The 6,170-nt window shown below is 35.4% G+C and overlaps 1 protein-coding gene across 1 annotated transcript in view; it reads right to left on the reverse strand.

Moving 5' to 3' along the window:
• GPATCH8 (G-patch domain containing 8) overlaps positions 1-6,170 on the reverse strand; it is a 120,205-nt gene that overhangs the window by 113,063 nt on the left and 972 nt on the right. The gene's annotated exons all lie outside the window — the stretch shown is intronic.

Raw genomic sequence — 6,170 nt, forward strand, 5'->3', positions numbered from 1 at the left:
GACAGAGGTGAATGGATGGGAGACATATGCCGATAGAAACTGAAATTTTGCAAGTCACTGGATATTTGAGGTGAGGGAGGACAATGAAGTGGTAAATGTTGGTGACTGGAAGGATAGTGGTGCCTTTGACAACAGTAGTAAAGTTTGAAAGAGAGGTGGGTTTGAGAGGGAAAGAAAAAGTAGTAAGATCTTCAATCTGTCATGACCGAACCATGTTTGCTTATTCTTTGGAATCTACTCTGTTCTGCCCCAAATGAAAAGTGGGAAGGTGGCGTTCTTATTCATTAATCGATGCCCCAGAGCTCTGATGAGGTGATGGGGGGAGGGGGAATTTTCCCAACTGCACCAGTGCAGCTGCTACTGTAGATGTTCAGAGCCATCAACAAGGCACAGAATGAGGAAGACTGGTAGTGTGCACAGGAAAAGGAGGGGCCTGAGAAGGAGAGTGCTGTAGAATAAAAGTAGATGCAGTTATCTGGAAATAAGTTCCTCAACTGGCTATGGTTGGGAGTCAGTCAAGTCAATAAACATTTATTAAACACAACTACAACTATGTACACCTAAGGCACTGTACTAAAAGTTGGGCATACAAAGAAGGCAAAACATACTCTGTGACTGTGAAGAGCTCACAACATAATGGGAGGAGACAACATGCAAACCACTATATACAACAATATACAGGTATAAATAGGAAATCATCAACAAAGAGAAGGCACTAGAACTAAGAGGGACTGAGAAAGGCTTCCTGTAGAAGGTGGGATTTCAGCTGAGACTCAAAGGAAGTCAAGGAAGTTAGGAGGGAGAGCATGACAGCATTCCAACCATGGGAGATAGCCAATGAAAATGCTCAGTGTCAAAAATTTGGAACTCAAACCTTAAAAAAAAAAAAGTTTAAAAATCGTTTCAACATGTAATTGGGAGAAAATATACACACACGTTATCTTGGTCAAAAACAAGGAGACCAACATCACTGGATTTAAGAAGGGGAGGGGTAGAGGGAGTGGAAAGAACTCTGCAGTATATAGTCTTTTTAGTATCTTTTTTTTTAATCAACTATGTTTCCCAATGCAGCCTTGACCCCCAACCCCACCTACAGAGCTATCCTATGTAATAAATTGAAAATCAGCAAAACTAACCAAGACTGACATTACAAATTAGTCTGACATTAAAATTGCCATGTTTTAAATTCATAGTTCCCTACCTCCGAAAGAAAAAGGAAAAAGATGTCTTCCCATATCTCTTCTTTGGAGCCAAGTTTGGTAATTACCATTTCACTGCATTCAGTTTTAATTGTTTTTCTTTTATTATTATTTCTATTTGGATTATATAACTTATAGTCTTAGAGGGTTGCCCAGGGGCAAAAAGAAGTTAACTGCCTGGTCTGAAGCTACATAGTTACAGTAGTAGGATTTAAATCCAACTCTTTCTCACTCTAAAGGTCAGTACTCCATACCTAACCCAGCACTTCTTAAATTTTTTTTGGTCTCAGAGCCCCTTTATATCCTTAATAATTACTGAGGACCCCAAAGGGCTTTTGTTTATGTGGGTTTAAAGTTTTTTATATTTATCATATTAGAAATTAAAACATAAAATTTTTAAACAGATTCATTTTTAAATAATAAGCTTATTACATGTTAATGTAAATAACATACTTTGATGAAAAATCACTGTATTCCCCCCCCAAAAAAATTAGTGAGAACAGTGGCATTGTTTTACATATATCTGCAAATATTTTTAATGTCTGGCTTAAAAGACCTCTCATACCTGCTTCTGCATGCAATCTGCTGTTTTAGTTGAAGTATATGAAGAAAATCCAATCTCACAGATATGTAGTTGGAAAAGAAAAGAGTATTTTAATAAGCAAATGTCTTATTATTATGAAGAGTTTTGACTCTGAAGACCCCTGAAAGAGTCTCAGGGACCCCCAGACCACACTTAGAGAACCATCACCTACTCCATAATGTCTCCTGACAAATTAAATATGGTAATAAAGAATCCCACAAATGAATTTCCACAAAATTAGTGATGTTGTCATTATTACTACACTTATACATCATGATGTGTTCTTGGGAAACTTTATGTTAAAAGCATACTATTAGTAACCAGATCAGAAACTCCCTCCACTGAGCATCAGCACCTATTCTGAAAGTATAAAAGAACTGACTGGGGCACTATAAAAATTAAGTGATTTGCCCAGGGTCACATAGTCAGTATGTGTTGCCAAACTTGAATCCTGATCTTCCTGACTCTTTTGAGACCAGCTCTCTCCCTCTATTAGGCCAGGATTACAAAAAAACAAAAACAAACAAAAAAACCCACATAAAATATATACACACATATATATAGACACATACACACACACACACATATATACATATATGTGTGTGTGCACATACATATTCTTTAGTAAAACTATTCAGGCTATACCAAATTCATAAATAGGTCAACAATTCAAATCATCAATCTACAAACTAAAATAGCAGTAAGTAGCACCACCTCTTGTATGAACCTTGTAATCTAGGTAGGCAAAACCTCAGAAGGGCAAAAAAAAAAAAACAGATCTAGGGAAAAAAAGGACAATGTGAAACAATAGCTATATAGCCTTTTATCAATGACCACGATAGATATGACATTGTCTTTTAAAGTTTTCTCTCCATATTTCAATTTCAGATAAACAATTACATGTGTATATGTACATATGTGCTACAAAAATATAAAGGTTGACTCACTGTGTATATTTGTAGGTAAAGTGGATAGAGCACTGGAGGCAGGAAGACCTAATTTTAAATCTGACCTCAGCTACTTACTAAGTGAGTGAACTTGGGCGAGTCATTTAACCTAATTACCTCAGTTTCCCCAACTATAAAATAAGAATACCACCTACCTCTCAGGGTTACTGTAGGGATCAAATGGGATATTTGTAAAGTATCTAGCATATAGTAAGCACCACATAAATTTAACTCTTATTACTAATATTGTAATTTCTAGAAGGCTGCATACTGTACTTAACTTCACTATGCATGTGTAGCCTCAAAATGGACTTTAGCTACTGATGCACAAAACAGAACCAACTAGGGAAGCCACCTGGCAACAAACTGGGACTAATAAGCAAGGCAAAAGCTTTTATTTCTCAACTTGAACTTAACGGTATACTAATATAATAGCAGAGTGTCTAAAACACTGACTAATCATCTTGTTGGGAGTCACAAGGTGGCACAATGGATACAGTGCCAGGCCTGAAGTCAGGAAGACCCATCTTCCTGAGTTCAAATCTAGTCTCAGATGTGTGACCCTGGGCAAATCACTTAACCTTGTTTGCCTCAGTTTTTTCATCTGTAAAATGAGCTGGAGAAGTGGCAAACTACTCTAGTCTCTTTGCTAAGGAAACCCCAAATGGGGTCACAAAGAGTTGGACATGACTGTTAAATGTCTTAATCAACTTGTTAAACTGCAACTAACACAAATGTAAGGTTTTATTCAGCTAGAACTTACTGAACAAGAGAAATTCCAATGCTGTTGCAGATGGCATATGAAGAGCAACAAAATATATCTGTTGTATGACTTTGGATTATATTTTAGCTTCTGTAAGACTTTCAAAACACAGTTTTAAAAACTACAATATTCATGTCTTCCTTTTCTCTTAGGGTTTCCTTCACAGAAACTTAATATTTACAGCATTCTCAAATGGAGTTGAGTAGAAAAACCACATTTCTCAAACAACACTAATTGACCTGAATATGAAAAATATTTTAATGACACTATAAGGAGAGGTACTTTTATATTATTTCTAGGGACATTCTCTTTTCCAAGAACCTTAAATCAAAGAATTACAGCATAAGTAAAAGACAATCAATCATGAACTGATGTAATCATTCTGAAGAGCTATTTGGAACTATGCCCAAAGGCTATAAAACTGTTCATACCCTTTGACCCAGCAATAATCACTATTAGGTCTGTACCCCCTAAGAGATCAAAGAGAAAGAAAAAGGACATACATGTACAAAAAATTTATAGCAGCTCTTTTTGGGGCAGCAAATATTTGGAAATCGAGGGGATACCCATCAATTGGGGAATGGCCAAATAGGTTGTTGTATGATTGTAATGGAATATTATTATACTATAAGAAATGTCTAGCAGGATACATTCAGAAAAACCTGGAAAGACTTACATAAACTGATGCAAAGTGAAGTGAGGAGAACCAGGAGAACACTGTATCAGTAACAGCAATATTGTAAGATGATCAACTGTGAATGATGTAACTATTTTGATCAATACAATGATACAAGACAATCCCAAAGGACTTAAAGATGAAAAGTGCTATCCACCTTCAGAGAAAGAAGTGATGGAGTTTGAATGCAGATGGTATTTTGGTTTTTTTTTGTTTGTATTTTCTTTTATAACATGACCAGTAAGGAAATGTTTTGCATTATTTCACATGTATAATTTATGGCAAAGAACTTGCCTTCTCAAGGAGAAGATACAGGAGGGAGAGAATTTGGAACTCAAAATTTTAAAAAACAATTTTAAAATTGTTTTACATGTAATTGAGGAAAAAAGAAAATGGAGAAAAAAACAATCAATAATCTCCAAAGTTGATATTAGTTCTCCTTTGGTAAGCTAAAAACTTTACTAAATATGTAAAGAGAATATAAACTACAATTCTTCAAAACATTTTTTAAGATGAATTCTTTCAAAATGTAACCCTGTGCTTCGGAATGAGATATGACATAGATGCAACGAGCTAATTTGTTTTACTTGACTATACTTATTTGTTAGGAGAAAGCTTTTACTGGTCAAAGTTAGTAGTTAGTGACAGACAGACAGGAAGATAGAGAGAGGGAAGGAGAGAGGGAGGTAAAGAATTTTTTAAATATGCCAAAGAGAGCAGAGAGACCAAGACAAACAGGAGGATTTTGTTATTCTCATATTAAATTTAATACACACTTTAAAAAACTGAATGCAACCTAGATTCAGTATCATATAGATCCTCTTTTCTGTTCTTCTCTGTATATTGAAATGTTAATAAAAAAAAAAGAAATGCTAATGTATGCTAATACTTGTCAGATTCTTATTACGAAACAAAATTTTAGCAATAAATATTTTACAAAAGTCTCTCAATGGAGCTTTAACAGCATATCATAAGAACCAATAAAAGTGTATTGAGTTCCAATACCCTATTTCCCCAATACCTGTTAGGACAGATGACTACGGGAAAATTTTCTCCTGAATAAAAGTTGATTTTAATGTAAAAGCAGACAATGAGCTTAAAAGATCAATAATTATGTCTCTAGATAAATTAATATCAGGTCTACCTTATCTGGATTAAGATGAAAAGATTTAGTATAAAAGATAACTAAACAATTAAAGTGCCATCTTATTTTCATATTGGATTCTGGAAAACTGGAGCCTAAATCCCTTTCCCAGTTTTTTCAAATCATAACATTTATGCTAATTTTCACAACTAAAACCAAGTTTACATATGTCCTCTATTCTGAAAAAGAGGATCTGCTGAGATTCTGAGAGTTTGGCTATCACAAATATTTACCCTTTTAAAAAACTTTTTCCTCAATACTCAACTTGCATGACAATTTGCAAAATGACTAGGTCACCTTGAATTTTCCTTTGAAAACCGTTCCAAAACCCTTAACATTTTTTTCAAAAAATCTTAATATTGTGAGGTTTTCTATTACCCAAGAGATAGCTCCTGGCTTCTAACAGAAACTAAGAGTAAAGAACACAATAATCTTATGGTTGCTTTAAACCATCTCAAACTTCTTTTAACTCACACTATACTCCTAAATCACCTTATGCTGCAGCCACACAGAGAGCACATGACTACAAGGATTTTCAATATTCCCCCAAGTCCCTTACTTGGTCCCTCTGATGACGACTGTCCTAAGTTTCAATAATTTCTGCTGGCCTGTAATTCCCCTTCATTTTCCAACCCAACCACCTTGAAGGAACTTGTATCCCCTTCCTCCGGCTATTGAACATAGCGACAACATTTCCAGACTGCTCTAAGTAAGACCTTGCAGGATGAAAATCTTCCCCTGACCCAAATTACTGTTGCCAGGGTGTGCAGCAGTAATGCAGTGTTCTTTTGGTTGGATTTGGTTTCTCTTTGAGACTCCGAGGGTACACTTTTCCGCCCAATAATCAACCGACCTCTT

Source organism: Vombatus ursinus, unplaced genomic scaffold (genome assembly GCF_900497805.2).
Source record: "Vombatus ursinus unplaced genomic scaffold, bare-nosed wombat genome assembly UNPS02014801.1, whole genome shotgun sequence".
In the NCBI taxonomy this organism is placed as follows: Eukaryota; Metazoa; Chordata; class Mammalia; order Diprotodontia; family Vombatidae; genus Vombatus; species Vombatus ursinus.